Genomic DNA, 25,420 nt, shown 5'->3' on the forward strand with positions numbered 1-25,420 from the left:
ACTATCCATGAATGTTGGGATGCCCTGTAAGGTTACTTTAGGATCATTTTCACATTCTATTCTGATTTATTGTTTACATACCTTTCTGTTTTGCTACTACATAAGGTCCTTGAGAGCAGAAGATCATTTCTGCATCTACCCCAATGTCTATGTCATGCTTTGCACAAAGAGCTGAGTAAGTCATTTTTGAATGAATACAACTGGACTATTTTTAACAGAACATTTGTCCCTAATGCCATTAGTGAAGGGGCTAACTTCATTATTGGAAGAGTTGGATCAGGAACAAATAAAGCACACAATAAATGTGGGTAGCTGGCAGATTCTGGAACTCTATCAAAATGTTTCAGGACGTTTATTCAAATCTGCCATTTTCTGCATGCACACACACACGCACACACACACACACAGACACACTGAGAGCTGTTGTACCCTGGGACAACTGCCATTCATCACGGTTTCTATGCCATTACTTTTCCTATGGACCCTAGCTGATGTTTCCTTCAAGAACTGTGAAAGGCCTGCTAATTTCTTCCAATGAAAGAGCAAGGGAAGCACAAAAGTTGAAACCTGGAAGGCCATTCAATAGAACATATGAGAAGGGATGGTACCCCCAAATAAGAAAATAAAAACAAATTCACCAAATCATCAATGTTCTATTAATAACCCTTAATAAATATGGACATTTGGCTCCCACTGAAATTTAAAAATTTATCATTTGTCTCTTTTAAATTATTAAAATCTCTATGCATTTGCTTACTTTTTCAAAATATTACTCATAAGAAATCATGACAATACGATTTATGGCAAATCCCTTTTATATCATTAGTGAATCTTCCAAAGATGCCCAAGAACGGAGAAGATCCTAGAGGCCAGAAGTTCAAAATCAGGGTGTTGTCCTGGTCATGCTCCTTCTGAAGCCTAGAAAGAAGAATCCTTCCTTGCCTCTTCTAACGTGGCTCCCAGCAGTGTCTGCCATTCCTTGGCTTGCACCTGTATCACCCCCATCTCCAGACTCCCCATCTTCACATGGCCTTCTTCCTTCTATGTGTCTTCTCCTCTTCTTATAAGGATACTAGTCATTCGATTTAGGATTTACTCTAAGCCAGTATGATCTCCTATCTTTCTTCAACCAATTGTTTCTATGAAGATCTTATTTCCAAGTAAGGTTCACAATCTGACTTTTTTGGTTCAAAAAAATTTTCGCTGAAACTACTTTGGCCAGAACTGGGACCTAGAATCCAGCCACAGCACTAGGCAAACAAGCATTTCAGGAAACCCAGAGCCCACATCATAATTGGTTGTAAATATCTCACTAGTAGTTCAAAGGGCTTCTTGGTGAGAAAAAGCCCTTCTTCCATCACAACACTGTACTTCTATCTGCAGGAAAGTGTATAAATCTAACATGACCACACCCAGAAATGGCTCCCCTGGAGGTGAGCAGTCTACATTCTCTGCAACCGTTCACAGCGTCTGTATCCTCAAGATACTCAGTTACTGCTCAGGACTCCTCCTTGGGAATCCATAACAACATTCAGGAAGTGAAAATGTGCAGTAGTCTGAATTTCATGTGAAGGGGTGCGGAGCATCCAGATTGGGGGAGTTGCAGAGTATGTGACCGCATTTATACTCATCAACTCTTTAAGATATGAAGTGAAGCATTTGAGGTACAATTTTTTTTTCTGAGAAATCCACCCTTTATCTAAACAATTCCAAGGAAGTTCAAAGCAATCACATTTTGTAAGTAATTTACATGGACAATTTAGGCAGAGGTAGGGGGTATCTGAATTGTTGAGAAAATGGTCTTATTTCTCTTTTTAGACTTTGTGGCAGGAACTTTTTTAACCTGTTTGATCCTGGAAGTCCCTCAACTTCTCAGTGCTTCTTTTATCCAGCTGTTCCAGGAAGGCTCAGGGAGGCTCAGGACACAGGTGGTTTGGAGGTAAAAATGTTACATGTTTTGTTTGTTCTAATTATTTGCTTGCAGCATATGGAGAGAGAGAGAGTCAATTAGGCAGCTAGGATACCGACCACCAAGATCTTTATAGATTCAGACTTGCACTTGCGTCCTGATGGGACACAAACAGGAAGCTATTTGTTTAAGGGATCCTAACATTTTAACTGCCACCAAATTTAGCCCCTTCTAGAATGAAAAGCAAGAGCTGTTTAATTGCCCTCAGCATCTCTAAACAACAATTAAGAATAGGAAGTGAAAGGCACTGAGTCCAATTCCAACTGCAAAAGCAATAATTAATGAGAAGTAAGAGGCATTGCTTATTATAGTTTCTTTTAGTTCTGATGACTGACATCAGTTGGATGTTCACTGTGAATTTCATAATTTATTTCCACAGACAGCTTGGACACGCTAAATATGTAATATAAGCCTTGTTTGTATGCAGTAGAAAATACTATGAAATGATTGGTTTATAACAGAAAGTAATGGTTTCCTATGAACTGTTTTCCTGGACTCAATAGAAATAATTTATGTGAAAAAAAAACCATAATTGGTGAGCAATGGGATGCCAGCTGAGAATTCTGGGGGACTCTTCATAACTGATATTTGAAGTGTTAATTTGAATAGGGAGGTTGTACTTGGTTGGATTTGCATATGTTGGGCCAAACATGGCTGCGACCACGAGTGTATCAGGACTGTCCACCATGGAAACTTATATATGTGTCCAGACTGTCAGGTCTAAGCAAAGGCCAAGAGGTCTTGGTCCATCTGTGATAACCTGTTTGCCTGTATGACTTAGCCAAAGATCTGCTACCGTAAAATTTACGTGTAACAGCCAGTACCAATACCATTAAATTTACTATAATAGCCAGTACCAACACCATTAAATTTATTGCAAGCATACATTAAACAATTGCCAACCATCTCACATATCGAGAGGCATGCATGGGTCTACCTTGTGGATTATCTAGGGAAATTTTTAAATATTTATTTTTTATTTATTTATTTATTTATTTATTTATTTATTTATTTATTTATCTTTTCTAGGGAGGGGGGCGGATATTTTAAAATCACAAACAACTTGTTCCTGCCACTCAGTAGGCTTTTGGGCTGTGGATCCAGCTACCACTTAGGGAGTGCTTAGGGGATACAAACCACTATGGATTTTAACCCAAGGGGTTAGGGACAATTGGGATGATCAATGCTTTTTAAATGTAGGTATACATTTAGTGTGGGTATCAAAAGTCATACATGGGGGCACCTGGGTGGCTCAGTCGTTAAGCGTCTGCCTTCGGCTCAGGTCACGATCGCAGAGTCCTGGGATCCAGCCCCGCGCCGGGCTCCCTGCTCAGCGGGAAGCCTGCTTCTCCCTCTCCCACTCCCCCTGCTTGTGTTCCCTCTCTCGCTTGGTCTCTCTCTGTCAAATAAATAAATAAAATCTTTAAAAAAGAAAAAGTCATACATGAATTTTCTACTGTGCGTGGGGTCAGCACCCCGCACCCCCACGTTGTTCAAGGGTCAGTTAGCTATATAGCCTTCGCGATTCTCATAGGTCCTCTGTCGAAGAACTCAGTCACTGAACAAATCAAGTTCTCGGCCCAAACCCTAACCCCATCTCCCTGCATTTCACTCTTCCAAGTCAAATATTTATATGAGGAGCATTCTGAGAGACAGCAAGCACGAATGTGCCACTTAGCAGGACTTTCTCCTCTGTCATCAGAGTCTGTGCCCAGGCGGAATTGGGCTGCTGGCGTGAGGCTCCCTTGAGGCCCCGAGTCATTCACTAAAGAGGCAGTTAGGAATCGGAAAGCGCAGGAAACCTCAGGCAAGGCTGGCTCATTAGTGCCTCTGCTGATTAATCAAGACCTGGCTGCTACTTTGTTAATTGCCTCGAGGTGGAGGTGGAGGCAATCAGCCCCGTGGAAACTGCGTGATTGCTTCTCCAAGTGGCAGTTCGCCTTTGGACACTGTACTTGTTCCTGTCCGCTCTGTGTTGCAACCTTCAGAAAGGACGATGACCCGCCTCCAAATGCAAGTCTATGGGCACACTATCTGGAGTCTGTTGTACAGAGACAGTTACACGCGAAGAACTGGCCGCAAAAGCCCCCAGTGCAATTATATTTTGGTTTCACAAACACAGTGCAATTATTGCATTTGTCTTCCCTTTGTATTTAGCTCGGAACGGGCACTCCCACTAAATGTGCCAAACGCTTTATTTTTGTCTCCGTTTTTTTGAGTGTACATCAGGAAAATGAAGTACGCTCTCCCTCCTTCCCACAGTAAACAGCCACATAACTGTAATAAGAAGCTTTCTGAATAATTTATAATTTGCAAACAAAAATTCATCTGATTATGCTGAGATGACAGACACTCTGCATAACAATGTGTATTATCAAAGAGAGCTTTTTTTCTTTTTTCCATTCTGGTTACTGATGATTTACACAAATTGAAGAGAAATAACTATGTACACTATTACCTTTAAATTATTTTTTAATCTACCTTTTAATCTTTCAAAACTATGCAGGAACAATATAATTGTTCTCTGCCAATCATTGATGATGCTGCATTCAGAAGCATTTTCCTATGCGGATGAACAAAACAGACGTTCATGATAACATGCAGTGCAATGCTTCTTTTTCCTAGGTAATGGGAGTTTCAGGGTTATATATCATCAGCGACTCATGACTATTTTATGCTCAATTTCCCTTTGTTACTGGAAAAAAGCATATAATACATACATTTTGCTCCATAGTCACACCACCCCTTCTCATCTCCTCTTGGCTGGGTGTCATATGTGAAAATGATGGAGCTCTTATTTGTTTCAAGGCAAAAGTCTCTGATTAAAATTGATGGTTTGGTTGGAGCCACTTACTCTGGGAACTAATCAGAAGGCCTAGGAAGCAGAGGAAGGAATACCCCTCTCCAATAATGCTGGAGGAAGATGGTCCAATCTGGAAGGATATATGAAGTTTGGTTTAAAATTATGATGCTGGCGCTGAAGCCCCCATGGGGCCCTCCATTTAAGCCTAAATGATGAAATCTTGTATTTTGTGATTGCTCTGGAGTATCACCCATTGTTCTCTTCTGGTTTTCAGAAGACTGATCATTTTTTTTTTTTTGGAATTTTTAAAATTTAAATTCAATTAATTAACTTATAATGTATTATTAGTTTCAGAGGTAGAGGTACTTGATTCATCAGTCTTATATAACACCCAGTGCTCATTACATCGTGTGCCCTCCTTAATGCCCCTAACCCAGTTACCCCATCCCCCACCCCCTTCCACTCTAGCAACCCTCAGTTTGTTTCCTGTGATTAAGAATCTCTTGTGGTTTGTCTCCCTCTCTGATTTCATCTTGTTTTATTTTTTCCTCTCTTCCTCTATGATCCTCTGTTTTGTTTCTTAAATTCCATATATGAGTGAGGTGAAGACTGATTATTTTTCTGGATGAATTAATTTGTTTCCTCAAATTGTCTAGGGTAGCAACCTGCTTTCCCCATATTTACTATTGCCTAATTTTATCTCATGTTGGTTTTGGTATATTTCCCCAGAATTTTTTGGAACTTGGTTATTGGGTTGAATAAATATGTGTAGCAGGGATTCATGTATCAGACACCCATTTTCCCAGATCACTGTACCAAGTGCTAGGAGGGTTTAGGAAGGTTCAAACATGTACATTATGATATCTCTGCCTTCTAGGGCTTGAGAATTCATTTGCAAGCAACCCCAAATTACTTTCCATGAGGTCAAAGATTCCTACTATTTGCAGAGAGGACTCATTTTGGTATCTTCACTAGGATATTTTTGCACTGGAATGGGTGTTTGGGGGGCAGCTGCATGGCTCATCAGGTCAGAAACCACGAAAAATTATGGGCACCTGACCACAGAGATCGGCAAGGTTTACGGTCTTCTATAACCAGACTTTTTAGAGGAATCTGGCCAAACCTTTGGAGTCAAACGATGATCTAGAGCTCATTTGTGAGCCCAGGATTCTGAAGTCTGTGCATTTTTCCTTCTTTGCCTATATATCTGAGTAGTACCAGAGGCCAGCTGGAAAAGCTGCCTCCCCACTGGTCCCCATCCCTGCTTCCTTCTCATTTCAAGTCATTCATAAGGTTGGTTAGAGGAGGAGAATGGGTACCTCTTCCTTACAACCCGCAGCGTGCTGGGAAGTGAGGACATTTGCGTTTCCCAGTGCTTCCAAGGTGCTGGATCTGGGATTCAATGGTAGCCCTGTGAGTGGAACTGGGGTCTAGTTTGATGGACAGCTCTTGTAGGCTCCCATTATTTCGTCATCAGGGACCTGTACTCTTGGCCTGCAACCATTTTGCACCAACATTGTCTTTAGAGATCCCATGAGGCAGACATTTCTCTGTATATATTCTCACGAATATTTCACTTGCAAAGCAGCCACTAGATCTTTGTAAACTCCTTAACAGTTGTCAGATGATGAAACTTTTCATCCCATAATAACCTGGGGTGGATTTAAACTGTTGCCATATTTCCTAGTTTCCAATTCCATCTCCCCCGCCCCCCCACCCCCCCACCCTGCACCATATTAGCACATTTTTGATGGCTAAGAGCAGGCAGACAGCCCACTAAGAACTCTCTGCATAAGAATGTCAGGAAAAGAAGACACCTCTACATTCAGTAATGGCTAGTGCATCTCCCTTCATTTGTGGAATCTGATTTCATAATAAGGAAAGAATTCTCTTGCATTGGTGAAAATGCTAAATTTATACATTTTATTTGTCAGGAGTTTCAATTTCCATGGGAAGGAATATTTTTCCAGCCTGACCGTTGTAATGAAATACATCAAGAGATTCTGAATTATCCACTCTATAAGGAGAATGCTAAAGAAGCCCAGCCTCACAGTTAGCAGATTGTTCCTTGGCCCTGTATCAGGCTCGCCTGGGCATCAGGGAATCAGCCCCCAATGGGGGTTGATGTTGGTCTGATATCAGTTCTCCAGGGAACAGGTGCTCTTCGAGAAAATGGTGTATTTATGATTTTGATCCCCATATTATGGTTCAGTTGTATTTTTGGTATTAACACAGGTAGGTGTCCTTGTGAAGGTCAACAATAAACAGGATGAAACTGAGCCAGACACCGTCATAGTAAGAGCTCTAGAGATGGATATTTTATTCCCCAAACTGAGTCCTGGATATACAACTCATTTTTGATGATCTCAGCACTGGCTCCATGAACATAGGAGTTTACTAATCAAAGGTTTCCTTGTTGATTTTTACTCAAAATTAGAGTAGGTTCTAGTGAAGATTCAGGTCTTGTGCTCTCATTAATTTTTAAGATTCTCATCTCTACTGACCAACAACAGAAAGTTGTGACAAGTCAAACAGTGCCAGAGTGAAGCCAGGAATCCACATTTTCTAACATTTCTCTCTTCAATAATTTATTTGGATTTAACTTGAAATACAATGGAACAGAAAAATATATATTTGGCAGAGGGGTGAATGAGAAAGGAAAATATTTTTACAGTGACAAAAATTGAAATTTATACATTGTTTTCCCCATTTAGGTTTCTCTTTTCATATTTAAAACTTATGAATCTTTGCTCCCAGGAGAAAGGGGGAACAAAAAGCAGAGTTAGAGCCCTTGGTCACATAATAGGATTGAAGGTATGATGATGAAAGGTCCACCTAGAAAAGAAGCCTGGAAGAGGTAGGAGATTGAGGAGAACGGAGCATTTTATGAAAGCAAAATAGCAAAACACCTTAGCAAAACACCTGGCTGATGGCAGAAATGGAGCGTTGTCTCTTTCCCTACACAAAGAGAGAAGAAAGTAGATATTTGGGTCAGAAGAGCTCTCTTCTTCCCTATGGAGGTTAATGAAGAAGATCTCTTTCTTCAGTAATTTAATATTTGCTTTTTTCTGGCAAAGGCAGAATTCTCTCTGATCAAAGAAGTCTCTTTTGATAGTGTCTTTTGCTATTTCAAAGCATAAATGAATTGGGACAGAATTCTGTGGTTGACCTTCTGTTTTCTTCAGACCATGGCAGTAATAGATCAGAGACTAGAAAGGACAGAGATAAAGGACAGAGAGCAAGTATAGTCATATTTATTAAATGATGACAGCATTATTTAATATGGTAGCGACTGAGCTTCTATAATACACAAAAGCATCATACCCAGTATTATACTTCTCAAAATAACACCACAAAGATATTATTACCCATCTTTTACAGATGACTAGTTTTGAACTCCAGACAAATTTGGAAAACTTATCAAAGGAACACAACCTGGAAGACGCAGCCAGGATTTGAACTGAAGTCTGTTGGAGTGCAAAGTCAGTATTATTTCCTTGGTGCATTACCACTTCTCACTGGTTTGTCTTGGCTGCACAGGGCAACACCTCTAGCCATGGACGTGGAACCCTGTCTTGCTCTCACAGGGTGCCACCTAGACCTCCTACGTCTACTAGGTGAAAGTCTCCAAGACAGTGGATCTCACAACTGGGCAGTGACTCATTGGAAGAAAAATGAGAACAAAGAGGAAGGAAGATGTAACAACAGGCACCAGAAAAGAGGAACTGAGTCTAGGGAGGCTTGGTGCACTGTCAGTTGTAAATTTTCTATGATACTTCCTGAACCAAACTCATTCTTAATTGGCTACTTCATTGTTATCAAAGGATCACAAGGATTGGTCTATAATCTTTTCTCATGCACCACCTATTGCTACTTAATAACAGTCTGTATTTTGCCAATGGAGAAAGAACAGAATCTAAGAGCTGCATTATTTACCCTATTTCCTCAGAGGCATGTGCACACCAGTGTCTTGGAATCTCCTGAGTTTTGGTCCCTTCCTCCAATGACACAGAGAAACAGACTTGAAAGAGTGCCCTGGAAGGTAAGGACTTTAGAATTGTGGGTCAAGAAAGACAGAGACAACCCCAGGTGGGCTTCTTAGACAAAGGAATGAAGTTTCATTCATCTACTTGCCTGACTGGATTCACCAATTCAGGTTTTTCTGTGGTTCAGAATGGTTTCCTGAAGCCAGAGCACTAAAAGAGAGGGAAAGAAGTGCAGAAGGCTGTGACTGGGCACTTTATCCTCCATGCGTTGGCTCACAGTGAGGTTCCTTAGGCGGCTGGGTGGGGGGTGAGGGAAGGAATGGGAACAAACATCAATCGGATCAATAGTTTAGAAATGCCTGCAGAAGAGAAAGGGCGGTGGATACCAAATGTAAGGCTGGTGAAGGGATGTTCTTTCCACCTTAATCAGTGGTTAATCACCAAGGAATCAAGATGACAAGAACAGCACTTTCGTGGTGTGCTCCCTACTGTTGTCTACATTGGACCCTCACCAACTAGTCCAAAGAAACATAAATTTGAAGTACAAAGTGAACCTACTAAGCAAATATAGCTCTAGACAAGCCTCCAAGCTCATTGTTCCAACCAGATGGAGCCCTGCCATAAGGAGATTCTAAGATAGTCACCCACTGTCGATGTAAAGTCTGGCAGAGATTCAACTATTGGGCATCAATTTATTTACAGGTATATATATATATATATATATATATATATATATATATATATATACACACACACACACACACACACACACATATGCTGGTAAATTTATATATAGAGGGACAATGCACAATTCACCAATATATATACTCACATCCCCATTGTCAATCTGTCCTTGAACAAAAAGTTTCCTGTGTTCCATTTCTGAAAATATTTGACACCATATTCAAGGCAAACAAGGCATCTTAAATTACATTATTTAATAAAGTTTTTATGTCATTTTATTTTGGAGTTAGAAGTTCAATTTATAATATCCAACATGAGGACTGAGTTTCAGAATGCAGCAGGGACTGATATAAGGAATTTAATTATTTGATTTCAGATGTAAAAAGGCATATTTTTACAGGGATCATGGGAGAGGATGTATTTAATTTACAGATATTAAACTGTAACTTGTAAGAGAATCATAAAAACAAAACAAAAAAAGGGCTTCCCTCCAAAGATTTACCTCTCTCATCTCCCCAAAGTGTGTGGGTCCTGAAGAACCTCAACTGCTGAAACCAGAGGAATTATGGCAGGGGCAGGAAAGCACTTGATTTTAGAAAAATATGTGTGTGGAGAAATAGAAAATAAGGCAGATGTAAAGGCAGTGTTGTTTAGGGGGGGCTAACTGGGAGGTTTCGAACGCCAGGGAGACAGGAGCCAGGTGGAGATGGAGGGAGATGTTTGTTTATACCCTGGGCTCTCTTACTGATTAGATTTCAGATATGAAGACACATTTTTCTCTCTCGGAGAAACTGTATTCTCTCCAACAAACATATGGACTGTTCTCTCTATAGCTATATACACTCATAGTTGAAGGTGGCCCCTTTCATTCTGACTTGAAGTCAGGACCTTTCCGATATCATAAGAGAGTGAAATTAATTCCAAAACAAGTTGGAAGCCATCTTGAATTTAGGCAGATAAATTATAAGTGCAAAACTCTGACGCTTTTTTAATAGGAAATTAATATTCAAAAATATGTGTACTGTTCTAGTACAAAAGAAAAGAATAAAGTACTAAATCTTAGGTATAACTTGGTTGGGGACATCTCAGCCTCCCAGGGCCCTGTGTTCCAAAGGAAAAAGGAAGACGCACCTGCACAAAAAGTGTTAAACTATCAAAATATTTAAAATACGCTATGTAAATGATTCCATTGTATGGAATTGCAAATATGATGTTTCATAACATCATTTTATGTACATTTATATAAAATATTTTGTGGAAGATAAAGCAAAAACCACAGGACTGATACTGTTACAGTTATGCTACAATGCACACCATCCCCAGGAGTGTCCACTAAGATCACTGTTTGGACAAGAAGTTCATTGCTTTGTTAGTTTGCAAAAAAGAAGGAAATGAATTTACAATAAGGACACACTAATATTCAATTAAATCCATTTTCTTGCCTGACTCTCACATAGATACTTGTACCTATGGAGAAAAAATAGCTTGAACTCATGACCCACTGTCTAGTCACCCATGATTTTGTCAAATGTTAATATAATATATATGATGAAACTATAATAATGATGAAACTATTTACCATCAGTATGCACAAATGGAATGTGCCTGAAAATATAACTTTTCTCCTGGAAAATTTGTCATTAAATCGCATTTCTAATACTTTTTAGTTGTGTGTGTGTAATTATTTGAAACACTTTTGTGTATTTTGCTTTGTCTTTGAGTGTTTACTCTGAAACATAAAAGCGGAGTTCTCTTTCCCCTTGAGGGTATTTTTAATGCTAGAAATATCCTTGAGACCTTTTCCCCTTTGTGTGTGTGATTTGATAGAAATTTCCTGTGCTTCTCTGTCACTGTTGTGACCTTTATTACAGTTTGTTAAAGAAGAAAGAAAGAAAGAAAGAAAGAAAGAAAGAAAGAAAGAAAGAAAGAAAGAGAAAGAAAGAAAGAAAAGAAGAAAGAAAGAAGAAAGAGAAAGAAAGAAAAATTTTATAGATATCAGATTTTTCACCAAGCTTTATGTAACCAGGTGTCTACACATCCGAATATTAAAGAATAGCTCAGATTTTGAGAATGTGAATATTTGTTGATTACAATTTATGTGCCCATAATTATGATAGAGTTATCCAGGGCCTCAGTGTTTGACTTCAAATGTATTTATATTTATTAGGTAGAGCTAAAGTACATGCAGTAACTAGAAAGTTAAATTTAACTCTACTGTACTGATTTTAGTAGCTATGAGTAACTCAGAAAGAAAGACCAGTATGGGTAGAAATTCAGTATCATGGAAAAGAGCCCATTTTCACTCTTAAACTCTTACTATTTATCATTTAGTAACTACTAGGGAAGTTTTAAATACATCTATTTATGCAAGTGATACTGTATTATGATTTGAATAGGTCAGCATTCCCACTGGACTCTGAACCTCCTTAGGCAGAGACTGAGTCTTATTTTTATCCTGAGGAGCTGGTCTAGTGATAGCTACATAGCAGGTATACCATGAATATTTGATGAATAAATGTATGAATCAATATCGGAAAATTTGTTTTTTTTAGATTACAAGTCAGTAATTACATGCTTCAAAGCAATAGTCAGCATACAATGATGTTATATGGGTTGTTTCTTTTAATTAAACTTTTCATGGTAGTTGTGGCCTACTTTAATTTCCAAAGATGGCCTCAACAAACTCCTATCCCACACACTCTTGTGTCATCTGGTCTTGCTGCTCCTTTACCATGTATTGAATCCATTTCTGTACCCCTGGAACCCAAGGCCCTGGGTCTGCCTTGACCAAGAGATGATGGCAGATTATAAATAAAGCATCAGGTGGAGACATAGGCCAAGGGACACTGAGGTGCTAGATATGTGAATGAAATACCCATCTTCAAACAGATCTTCTGGCTGTACTAGCCCCACGCAGATCTAAGACCAGCTACTCAGCTGAGTCCTTCTTAAGTTCCTGACCCCCAAATCACAAGTACATAAAGTGGTTGTTTTAAGACACTAAACTAATACTATGCAGTTTGATACACAGCAATAGATGACCAGAACATTAGTGGAGAGTTTATAAGTTGCCAAACACATTAATCAAAAACAGTCTTGATCTTGCAGAATCATCATCGGGCTTATTTGCAAGATAGTTGGTTTCTTAGAGCTGTTTGTTATAAAAAAAAAAAAAAAAGGTTGAATGTGTTCTCAGGGCAATCATTAATTTGCTTGGCATCCTGAAGAATGACCTCCTGAATGCTATTTCTAGGAATCGAGAAACAGTAGCAGTAATCTTTCTCTTGTTCAGAATCTGAATAACTTAAGAATGTCATACATATCGTTCTTGTGGATCACATCTACCCCACCTCTCTTCTTTGATTTAGTTTAGAGCTTGATGGTCAGGGTCATCCCAAAGGGATTAGCTGTCCTATTTTAGATGTCATATGATCATCCTTCAAATAATATGTCCATAATCCCTTAAGTTTTTCAAAGTACATTAAAATCTATTTGTCATTTAATCCTCACAACAGCATTCTAAATACCATGTATTATTTCATCACAGAGATGTGCATAAAGCACTAACTTATCCCACGGAAATTACTAGGCTAGCTTGTGAGGATAGAAACATAACCACAACACAGTGGTGTCCTCAAGAAACCCATCATTTACTATTTCCACTTAATAGGTGAAGTACAGTGAAGTTTAGAAAGGATAAAAACTCAAATTCAGGTCTTTGAATTCCAAATTGTATGTTCCTTTAACTTGGCACAATACTTTCTAATAACCATTCAGATTTGGGTCTTAGCGTTCGCAAAATGTTTCACACATGTTATTTCAATTAATCCTCATGATAACCTTATCAGAGAGATAGTAATTTCCCTGAGAAAGACGAGGTAATTGAAGTGAAGTGTTTTTCCTAAGATTTGACAAATAATAAGGAATATAGCTGATACTCGAAATTAAGCCTCTTGACTGAAAACCTTGTTGTTATTTCTGTATGTCCCAGATGGCTTCTTAGAGCAAGTAAAAAGTGGTGGTTAAAATCTAGATTTAGACTCTAGGGTAGCACTGCTCCACACTAGGTTCAGATCTTGAACACAGATTGCCTGAAGGTCAGACAACTTCCTTGCTTTCTTTTTTTTTTTTTTTAGGTTTTATCTATTTATTTGAGAGATAAAGAATGAGACAGACAGAGCATGGGGGGGGAAGGTCTGAGGTAGAAGCAGACTCCCCGTTGGCGGGGAGTCCGATGATGCGGAACCCAATCCCAGGACTCCAGCATCATGACCTGAGCCGAAGGCAGTCGCTTAACCAACTGAACCACCCAGGCGCCCAACCTCCTTGCTTTCTGACCTTGGGCATGTTACTTAACTTCTTTGTGCCTTAATTTTCACATTTATCATAAATTTACCTCATGAGGTGATTATAAGTGTTTACTGAGCTAATAAACGTAAATCTACAAAAATATTTCAGTGAACACAGACATAATTGAATAGATGTTAGTTATTATCATTTCAGGACTCTGAGACCCACATGGACAGATACTATGAAGATTCATCCATTTCATTAGGGGGTATATGGTCATCGCGAATGGAGAAAGCCATCACTAATGGATAGAAGCTTGGACATTGGGAAATAATCGCTCCGTCTCTGCGTTCCACTCAGAGTCCTGCTGGTCTTTGTCTACAGATCAAACTTAGTAGCAAAGATCAGGAACCAGGTTAGGAAGGGAAGTGTAGAGTGGATTCTGCCTGGGGAGAAGAAAGACGGTGGACCTTCTTCTTTTCCTTCTTTCTGAAGGAAAAAAAGGTGGACCAGTGGAAGGAGGAGCCAGGAAGTTTTGAATTTTCTAAAGCAAACAGAGCAGCATAGGGGTATAGTAACGACCTTTTTTCTCTGTGCACATACATTCCTGGGATTCCTCTTTTTATAAAGACCTATGGGATTAGGGCCTTACCCTTATAATTACTGTTAACCTTAATTACCGCCTTCAAGATCTCATCTCCAAAACCAGTCTTCTGGAGGGTTAGAACTTTAATCTATGGATACTGGGGGGACACAATTCAGTCCATAACAGGGTATAAAGAGTTCATTTAGCTTGTTTGATGATTGTAGTTATGGCATTTGTAAAGATTGACTCTTTAATGCAGGCATTGCTCTGATGTATGTCTGGAGCAGAAGTTGGAGAGGGGGACGGACAGATAGAACCAGGGAACTCTCAACGTTTGTTGCTACCACCGAGCCCAGCATGGACCATATCTTCACATTCTTGCCTTTTCCAATCACTCGCTCTATATGAAAGAATTAATCAAAGAGCCACAGCACATAAGTTGTTTTTATCAAAAGATGTGCAGTTTCTGACTGGTATGTTTCCTTCCTCTGGGTCACCACCACATAGCACAGGTGCCACACATGGGAAGGTGGATTTAACACACCTGTGTGTTTGTAAGATGTAACCTTTAAGAAAGGCTAGTAGTGTGAACAATCTGCAAGCTCTTTCTATTTTTTTAAAAAAATTTTAAAGATTTTATTTATTTGTCAGCGAGAGAGAGAGAGAGAGAGAAAGGGGCCGACTCCCTGCTGAACAAGGAGCCTGATGCAGGACTCAATCCCAGGACCCTGGGATCATGACCTGAGCTGAAGGCAGACGCTTAACCAACTGAGCCACCCAGGCATCCCTGCAAGCTCTTTTTAGATAGGCATGAGGGAGTTATCACTTCTATATGGCAATACAGATTTCCCCCCCATCTGGAAGTAGAGTGTTCCTATGAAACCATTCATAAGCCAAAGAAGCAATTACCATTAATTTATATGGAAAAATTTGGGGGCATTCCCAGACGCAAAAAAATTACCCTATCCTTGGCTTTTCTGATACCTCAGGATACATCTTGCTAACAGATGCACCAAGTAAATCAGAGAAAGCACAGATGCTCACAGACACAGCTCAGAGCTCTAGCAGCTTGATGCTGAGATGCTCAGTGTCATTCCCAGGGAAGGAGGTTGGCAGTGCCCCTCTTGCTGCTAGGGTGCCTACTGCCTCTATCATGGCCCACTTTGAAACACATGCTATTTTTGCTTCCCCCCCCTTTTTTTTTTCATTAAAGCAAAAATCTTGGGAGTTCTTTTGCTTAGCAAGAAAGGTACCAATGCAGGTCTTTTGTAAAGGCGAAGTGGCACATGCAAACTTTTGAAAAGTGAGGGATACCCGTACTGGGAAATCCCCTATTGTGAATTATATTTCTCATTCAGTTGAAAAACATATTAATGTACCCTCCCCTCCCAGAGCTTATTGAAATCCCTATGCCTTCTGGATGAATCTGAATCCCACGGGCAGGTGAAACGCAGGCCTTGCAATTGCCATTCTGGGTGCCTTCTGTCCTTGTGCCAGCTCAAATCAGAAATTGTGGGATGTGGTGTTTTGGCTTTCTGCTCCTGCTACATGTGCATTATGTGGGATGCATGCTGAATATCGCCAACAACTTGTCCCCTAAGAAGCTAGAAGTAGTCACGAAAAACTCCTCTGTTATTTCATGTTTTCTAATGCACATTGACCCCAGAAAGGATTGTCATACACTACCCAGGCTGCTTTTCTCCAAACACAATTTTTGGGAAAATTACAAGGGCAAGCTATACCGCCTTTGTTCTGAAATTTAAACAACGGAGTGAATGTAAGAGGGTATTCTTCAAGGAGAAGTTACAGTACTTTTTATTTGGGGGGGGCTGTCTGGTCACTAATTTCAATGATTGCAGTGCCATATCTTTTGTTCTGGTTCTCATTTCGACTCCTTATACACTGGTGCCTACTCTAGTAGAAATTGAGACATTTTTTCAATTGGGAATTTCTGATTGAGAATTTTTTTCTAAACCTAATTTTAGCATATCCACTGAATAAATACCTGGGCCTATCTTTTGAAAAGTGTAAGTACCTTTAACATATATGCAGGTACATGAAGGAGGCAGAAGAAATAAAGAATTCATAGCAATAGATAGGAATATAAAAGCTAGGCAACAGTGTGCACTGAACAGCATAAAATTTTTTTTTATTCCAACCATACCCCAACCACACCTTAGACATGCCAGTGCATTCAGATACTAATCTAACGCTTCCAATTGTTCATTTTGAGAGAAAAAGGGACAAAAGTAAAGAGATAATCTTTATCACAACAATAACAACAATAACAAGCTCCACATTTAATTCATTTTAGTTGAATACATTTCAAGACATCTTTATTGAGTACCTACTATCTTCTAGGAATTCTATGGAGGACAGGAAATATAGGGATTGACAAGACAGAGCAATGCACTTGACTTCGTGAAGTTTACAGTAGAGCGGGGGGGTGCAGACATAGAACAAGTCATTCTGCAGCGATGTTAAACGGCAGTGAAGTTTAAGGAGCTACGAGAACACAGAACAGAAGAAATTAACCTATTCCAGGGGTTAAGAAAGCATCCTAGTTCCATTCTTGGGAAGCTATCTATGGGCAACCCGGATTGATATGCTGCTCCACCTTCCTTCTACAGCTGAGATACTTCCAGGCCCAGTGGAGGGTATGTGGGGGAAATGCCTTGCAGTGCCTTATCCTAGGGGAGATTTACTCAGGAACAGGCCTGATTATCCATACCAGTAACAAAGCCTCCACGTGTTTCCTGAGGCTCTACTGGGCCCCAGGTATAGCTGTTAAAGGCCCCTTCCTGGTTGGCTATCTCTTAAACTCCAGAGTGGCAAGTTCTCATATTGTTAGGAGTGAGTTGGACAGGTAGGCAGTCAGGGCCGGGGTCCCCAACAAGAAAATATGGAGTCAGGACAGCTAAGGTCATACAGCGCTAACACCCTGTGCCACAGCTTAGACAGGACAGCACTGACATTCCGCTTTGCAGCCTTTGCAGAAATGACTTCTGCAAAACGTCCTCAAATAAGATGATTAACCACAATGCATCTGTCAGTATTGTCAGTATCACGGGCAAGGGGCAGTTAAGACCTAAGCCCCCGGATGTCAGCAAAAAAAGACCATCAGCACAGACACATTAACCTAATAGGTAGACAGATACATGACCAAAGCCCTGATTGGCATGGCTCAGCGCATCCTGATTGCTTAAGACAGTTCCGCAAAGAGCTCATAAAAACCCTTAAACTTAGAAACTCCAGGGGCAGCCCTCTTGGGTCCCCCTCTCTCTGTGGGAGCATTATACTCCTGCTCAATAAACTTTGCTTTGCTGCCCACCAGTCTTCTCTCGTCGACCTCTTCATTCTTCCAAGTGGCGGGACCAAGAACCACAGGCCCTAAAGGCAGAGAGTTCCTGCAACAGTATTTTTAGTATGAAACATGAGGAAAGAAAGGAGCCTGATTGCTTTAGAGAATTTTCATGTCAGACGATTCTACCATTGCCTGTCAGCCCATGGGGCTTTATGTTTGGGTGGGATGCCCATTTCTGACCCAGTTACTGGAGTAAGAAAAAAAGGCTTTGTGGGGCGTCTGGGTGGCACCGTCGTTAAGCGTCTGCCTTCCGCTCAAGTCATGATCCCAGGGTCCTGGGATCGAGCCCCATGTCGGGCTCCCTGCTCGGCAGGGAGCCTGCTTCTCCCTCTCCCACTCCCCCTGCTTGTGTTCCCTCTCTCACTGTCTCTCTCTCTGTGTCAAATAAGTAAAATCTTAAAAAAAAAAAAAGCTTTGTAATATTTTCCAAAACGAGATTGCCAAATTCTAAAGGAGGAATCTGAGAATGGCAGACGCAAGGAAGATGATCTTTGTTACAAGATGAGAAGAACAATGCTACTCTCTCCTTACCCTCCTTCACATTCCTTCATTGTGCTCATCACTCCGTGATATCATATTATGTATTTATTCATTTTGGTCTGTCTCTTTCATTAAAATTAACTTCCAGGAGCTCAGGGAATTTGTTTTGTTCACTGCCATGCTCGAAGGACCAAAATAGCTTCCTAAAGTCAGTGGTCAATAAACATTTCTTAGAGGATGCATAAACAATTAGAACACTCAGGCTGTATGCAGTTTTTCCCTCCAATATGCAGAGGTTCCCAACATTCCACACAAGATCTAATCCCTAGGATTTAATTCTTAATTTTAAGGCAATTTGCAGATTTAATAGTAATTGGTCCTTTCTTTCCCCAAAGTTTCACTGTATCTAGATGTGTTATGATTATTACAAAGGAACACTTTCTGAGAGCTATGAAGAGTGCTTTTCACTAGATGAAATGAATTCAAGGAAGATTCTGAAGTTTTAAGATATAAAATAACTTCTTAAAAATTCTGCTTCATGGGCTCTGACTAAAGCCAGCACATTCTCTTGGCCCTATTACAACACTGAAGAGACTCCTGAGGTGGATTAAACTTTACCTACACTGAAATCATTTCTGGATCACCCTACAGGGTGAAATTCTTAGCAAGGACATTTCAAAGAAAAACACTTATTTTCTCACCTGGCTCGCCATGCTTCTAACTTTCTCTACTGGAAGAAAGGGTGCACAGTTATGGTACACTCCAATGTAAAGAATGTATTTAATTTAATTCCAAATGTGTGGTATCTCCATCTACCTCATTTTCATCCTTATAGAAAAGAATGGTTCTAAAATTTCAGTTAGTTACTCCTGCCTGTAAACATTGAACTTTATTTCCTAAATCCACCCCCTCATTCCCTTTAAGGCAACAGCTTGTAAACAATTCACCTGTTAGAGGATGCCTCTTTGAATCTTCCCAGTGGTGCACTTCAAGGAGCTAAGGATCCTGACAGTTTTCCCCAGAGCTAAAGGAGCAGCTTTGCTACAGAACAGTGCAAGGCATTTTCACAAAGGCTGTGGTTTTGTGACTTTTGGGTGGTTTGGAATCACCCAGAGGACTTGCTAAACACAGATTAGGAGGTTTCACCTACAGCACACAAAAATCATGGGGTGTAGGGCCTGGAGCCAGTTCCCAGGTGATGCTAATGCTGATGATTGAAAGTCACACTTTGAGAACCACTGCCCTAGGCTGCCTGGAAGGCCAAATTTGCATTATAATTTTTACAATTGGCAATTAGTTCTCTTTTAATTTCTCTGTGACTTTTCAGGTTTCCTCATAAAAATCTGCAAGAGTGCTTTGTCAACTCAGGATCTGAAATAGTGAGTGAAGTCTTACCAAAAGAAGAATGTCTTTTCCTGCTTTGATTACCTTAGCTTTGATTCTGAATTGTAAGCCTACTCCCTTTCTGAATAGCTTACTGTAAAAGAAGGCAATTTTTCATACAACTGCTCACTATCCTAAACTCTAAGAAGAGTGGCCTAAAAATCTAAAGAATGCCACTTTTCCCCATTGTGTCTATTTTATGAGGTGGAGAATAGTGGGAAAATCTAGAATTTCAACAGCCCAGAAAAGGAGCTACTAATTACTTTGATTGCTCTGGGAATGTGGGAAGTAACCCACCATGACATCCTACTTGTGAGGGACTAGGGAAGGAAGAGAGTTTGGGGCCACTCTATGAAATCGCAGATCTTTCAAACTCACTTGGGTACGCTAACGCATTGAGTCACAAAGAAGAGATTGCAAAGTGGGTCAGATTTCTGCCTCTCTAACTGGGATGTCCTGCTGGCGTGTAAAGTCTGTGAAGGAGTGTACGTAAGTGTGGACATAATCAGCCGTTTGTAAGCTCCCTCTGAGCTCACAGGAGAAGGAATTGAGGCCAGGCCTACCTTGGGGGAAATCAAGAATCCAATAAAATAACCCTGATTCCAGGTATGTGAGTTAAATGCATTCCCCTTATGAGGTAAGAGTGAAATGCTGTAGAAGGTGAAATCATGTTCAGTAGAATTTTAAGTACAGAGGCAACCTTTACAAATGCTAGTGAAAGAGAGAGATGTAGCCCTACAGGATTGTACATGAGTGAGTGATAGCAGAGATTGGAGCCTTCATTCTGTTAGGGTAAGCCGCATTCAAGCAAGTTAAACACTTCTGTATTAAAACTTTAGACCTAGAGAATCATTTAATCAAGTGCGTAATTTAATCAAGCACATAACCATTAGCAAACTAAATGATTCATGAGGAGGGCGAGGTGAGGAGCAGTGCTTCAAGTTAATGTAGTTTCTAACCCGCTTATCTAGATTCTATGTAGCAAATCATCAATCAATTAATCAATCAAATCAGTGGTTACCTATCGCTATGGCAGAGACTCTAAACTTTTATTTACTAATTGCAGCACCTATACTTGGTCATTTCCTAGTGTAAAGACCTTGCACATGCTGGATTCATTTTGAAGCAAATGCAATCTTTCTGAACAGCCTCGTTTTTAAAGTAAAAATGTGTTCACATTACAAAACCACTGTAGCAAAGCATTTCTATTAAAATAGCCCTGCTGCTTATATTTAATGCTTTCTGGACTGCTGTGTGGCGCAGAGGGGCTGTGAGAAGCACATGAAGGCATTAGAGTAATCATTAAAGATCAAGGGCTTTCCAATTATCAAGTCACACTTAGTAGACAATAGGCTGAAATAAATGAAGCATGGCATGGCAGTTTCATATTCTGAATCCAAAGATTTTCACAAGAACAAGGAAAAGATGCCAGCCCCTTATGAAAGACACAGGCATTTATCAATACATTTGAAAAAGATGTTCATCAAAACTCACCAGCAACTCCCTGAGTGTTTCCAAGCCTTGAACAGTTAATAGAAAACATTTATATGAAATTCCTCTCTGTGATAAAGAACCCAGGGGTGCATTTGCAAGACCATTTCCCACATTCCCATCCCAAAGCTATTATTCTAAAATAAGGTACATTACACCACCCATCAATGGGAATCCCATAAAGCTTCAATTAACTAAGATTGTGTTTCTTCTGTGCTTAATTTTAGTAAAGAGGAAATTCACAAGAAAATAAGCTGTAAGAAAGGATTTTTTTTTTTCAAAAGACTGACTACCAAGGTATGTCCTGAGGTCAAATAGACACAGACCAATCTTCTTTATTCTTTATATTTACAACTACAACACTATACTGCAATTCTGGAGACACCAAATGATCCCCCCCAAGGCAGTGCAAGATGCTCACTCATCATAGAAAGATTCAATTATATTTGCAGGACAGCATCTGCTAAGGCAGAAAAGAGGACAAATGTATTTTAGGAAGATTTCCAACAGCATGAAAAATAGAAAGACATGGCTGGGTAGTCTCATTGTAGAAAAGTGGTGATCACAGTTCATTGCAAAGAACTGCAAAGCTCTCAGTAAGTGTTCCTTTAATTATGTTATATTTAAAATAGAAGATTAGTTAGCATCAGTTAATCATCTTCAAGATTGCTCCCAGCTCTGGTTTTCATCCTCTGGTGATGTTAAACCTAACTTTGGAAGACCCAACCACTATTGTTGGGTGGGAGGAGCTTGTTTCAAGGTGTCTGGAAGCATTTTGAATTCTTGGCTAGGTTTTAGGTTCTTCCATGTCAACAAGGCCTCCATGCAATGATTAAAAAAATTCTCATCCTTGCCAAATTACTCAGATCCAACCAACATCCACTGCATTATTACTATGGATGTGCACCCAAAACTTTCATATATATTAATTTAATCCTCACAAAAATCATGTAAGAAAATCTTCAGCATTTCTAAGTGAGAAAAAGGAGTCTCTGAGAGGTAAATTATCTCCCCTAAACTACTTATAAAATAATTTACAAATGAGGATTTGAAATAGGTTTAAATTTTTTTTTTTTCAACTGACTACAGTTGCGGTGTTACTGCTCACTCAAATACAATACAGTGGGACCTGGGGCTAAACTCCTCCCCTCAACCAGAGTATCCTCCTGTTGAGTCCCGTAGGCCATTTCTCACTTCTCCAGCCTGGGGGCTTCTCTCTCTCTCTCTCTCTCTCTCTCTCTCTCTCTCTCTCTGTCTAGAGAGTTAGTGCTGAATAGTTCTTTCTGTCTGACATCCATCATATAATGAGGTTCTGTATGGGTCTTCTTACTTCTATGGGCCCATCGGGGCAAAATAGCCTTGTTTTAGCCCTTGAATACCTGTTAAAGAGAATCAAGGCTTTGTTCATTCCTCTGATGAGAACTTGGTGCTCATCAGCTCTTTTAAGGAGCATCCTTGGAAAAGAAATTTGAACTTCCTTACTTGAGCAGAACCTTATGCTCCCCCGGTCCAGAGTGCATTCTCATAATTAATTCCATATTACGGGGAATTTCTTGTAAGCTAAAATAGTTCTGGAAGATGGTGACATGGAAATGAATAAGACACCGTTGTTAGCTTCCATGAACTCAAACTAATAACCAATCACTGAAAGCTGTTAAGGGCTTTTAATAAAGAAGGCATGGGTGGAATGCTGTAAAGAAGTATATTATGATGTGATTTGTCCTGATGAAGAGAATTTCAGAGAGAGCCTCAGAGAAAAGGTTATAGCTGATTTGAGCCTTCAAGGATTAGTCAGTTTTGCCAAAGCTGCATGGGAAGAAGAAATCATACTAACTTGTGGACACCTGAGAGGATGATGAAGGTGTTGTCCCATGGACTGATCTGCAGGATTGATCATTTTCCTTTATTTGAACCCTAATTCAAGTCATTAAGAAACTTGCTAAAAAACTCCAAAATCCTCTCATGGAGTATCCCCTGTACTTTCAAGTCCAGGGCACCTCTAAAAAAATGTCATTGGAAAAGCAAGACATTCTATATCTTCATGTAGTCAGTGGCCATATGGCTACAGCTCGTTGACTTGTTAATATGCAGCGGGACACACAATGCCTATCACAGGACAACATCAAATGGACATTTATTAAAATAATTAATATGCAAATAAAGCTAAATTATAATAACGATCTTAGGAAAAACTCCCAGGTTTTTCTCATCATTTCACGTATATTCCAGTTGATCACAGTTAAATTCTGGTTGGTTTCTAAGTCTACCGATCAATGTATTGATAATTTAAAAACATTTTGGATAGTTTATATGTGATATAGCTTTTGTATTTCACATCGGAACTTAACCTTCAATATATTTGAGTCTGTTAAAAGCACAACTTAACCTTATAATTCATCTTCCTCTTTGCATGGGAGAGCTCCAGCCTTATTTGCCAAGTGCAGTCACATCAAAGGAACTTTCCCTCCCCCCACATACATGTAACTACCAGAACTTTGCTTCATTAGGAGCAAAGGATAATATATTGCTTACAGGAGTTGGTTTATAAATGTCACGGGACCAATTGTCATCAGGGTTCTTATGAACAGGAGTTTCTCCAGAATAATACTTCCCATTTTTACTAGCATTACCTTCCAGATAAGCACAATAGGATTTTGTCTGTCTAGTGTTTTCAGAGAATGAACTGTCACACACAAATAAAATTGCCAGAGAGCTAAAGCATGCCTTCCAGAAACTGAACTTCTTATTGTCAACCACTGCATATTTAACAAAGAAATGACAACAACGAAAACTTTTAAAACTCTCTAATGCACGCTTGCCTTTTAAAGTTTTGCTCATGATTGTGCTTTTTCTTGGCAACTCAGAATTATCGTTATCAATGTGAATCATCGTACAGTCCTGTAATACAGTAGTTATTGTCCATGAAGATCTTTCCTCCAACATTAAAAGGCTTCGGACGAAATGTTTCCCGCTAATGGTTTTCCTGATTCTTCTATCCTTTTCTATGTCTACTCGTAATTTGCTAGTTTCTATCAGCTAAGTTTCAATTCATTTCAATTAGAACCGAAGCAGCAACTTTTACTAAATACCTAATATATTTCAATTGCTGTGTTGGAGACTTGTGAGTACCAAGATAAATAAAGACCTATATGCCACTGTCCTCTGTAAAGTCGGGAAAAAATTAGGAAACAGGACATCTTATATTGTGAGTAACTGAAAATCCCCTTGTCTCAGGTGAACTTCAGTTTGTCTTATGAGCAAAATTTGTGGGCTCCACAATACTTTTTTCACATACAGACTTTTTTCCCCCTAATTTATCTACATTCAGTACGTGACCTTTAGGTAAGCCAAGTGTTACTATTTTAACTTACTCTTCTAATGGGGTTATTTTTTCAGTGCATGTGTGGAGCTGAATGTTCTGCTCTCTCTACCTGGGTTGTCCCAGAGGGAGGGGGAGGTGGGCCTAGGCCTTTCCCATTCTGTGATACTGGGAGCTGATAGCATCCTCAGTGAGTCTCTGCCGTCATCCCGACAATGGCCATGTTGGGAAGGAGGTAGAAGAAAATAAGAGTAATAAAAAAAAAAATGATGGCAGTAATACTAGTGGTAATGATAGGTGATATTTGTCATAGAATATATCAGAGTTTTATGTTAATCTATGAGACATTTTAGTTATGCATTACTCTTCTTCCATCATTTGCCATCACTGAGAGCTCCTCCTATCCTTCTGGATAGTGACGAATAATCTAAGTCAATTAAGTGATTTCAATGGGAATCCCAGGATGAGGTGACTTTCTGAATATTCCCTTGCTAATTTGTGACAGTTGCTGGAACAGAAAAGGTAGCATGCTGCATGTGGCTTAGGGGACTTGGGACAGCACTGCTCACCACCATGAGCGTCTTGGTTTCTGTAGAATGGAAAGATGTACCCAAACAAAACTATCTTATGTTCTCTGAATCTTTTGCCCTCCCACTCCATCCAAGAAACACACACAAGAGACACAAAGAATATAGATGAGAATTCTGGTGCTTGTCTGCTTTTTTAGGTTGTTGCTCTAGAGAGGAGGAGGGAGCAAGGGAGCCCCACGGCAGAGGCTGTGGACTGGGCAGCACATACATATCCAGAGCAAGTGGGAGCACATAGCTGATTCTGAGAGAACCAGCCATACCAGGGAGAGCCAAGGAGGGTTCACCAGGTCAGTGTTGGTGCTGGCTGTGGTGCTAGGAGGCAATGCAGACAGACCATTATATTTCCAAAAGCAATAACAAATTGCTTGTTCTAAAAGAACAGACCACAAGACAGATAATTGAGAAATCGGCAGTAGAGGCAAAAGCCGTCAGATGCTCAGGACTAGGTGGGAAAAGTTGTATCTCCATGGAGACC

The 25,420-nt window shown here is 39.9% G+C and overlaps 1 long non-coding RNA gene across 5 annotated transcripts in view; it reads left to right on the forward strand.

Annotated features, from left to right (window-relative positions):
- LOC113912741 overlaps positions 1-3,321 on the forward strand; it is a 30,503-nt gene extending 27,182 nt beyond the window's left edge. For 3 of the 5 annotated variants that reach the window (XR_003516944.2, XR_003516943.2, XR_003516945.2), the window contains one exon: positions 827-3,321. This is a non-coding gene — a long non-coding RNA (uncharacterized LOC113912741). Of the gene's footprint in view, positions 1-105; positions 176-826 lie in introns of all 5 variants that reach the window. The other 2 variants (XR_003516946.2, XR_003516947.2) reach the window with 2 other exon arrangements.
- The last annotated feature ends 22,099 nt before the right edge of the window (positions 3,322-25,420 follow it).

The sequence above is a fragment of the Zalophus californianus genome, chromosome 14 (genome assembly GCF_009762305.2).
Source record: "Zalophus californianus isolate mZalCal1 chromosome 14, mZalCal1.pri.v2, whole genome shotgun sequence".
In the NCBI taxonomy this organism is placed as follows: Eukaryota; Metazoa; Chordata; class Mammalia; order Carnivora; family Otariidae; genus Zalophus; species Zalophus californianus.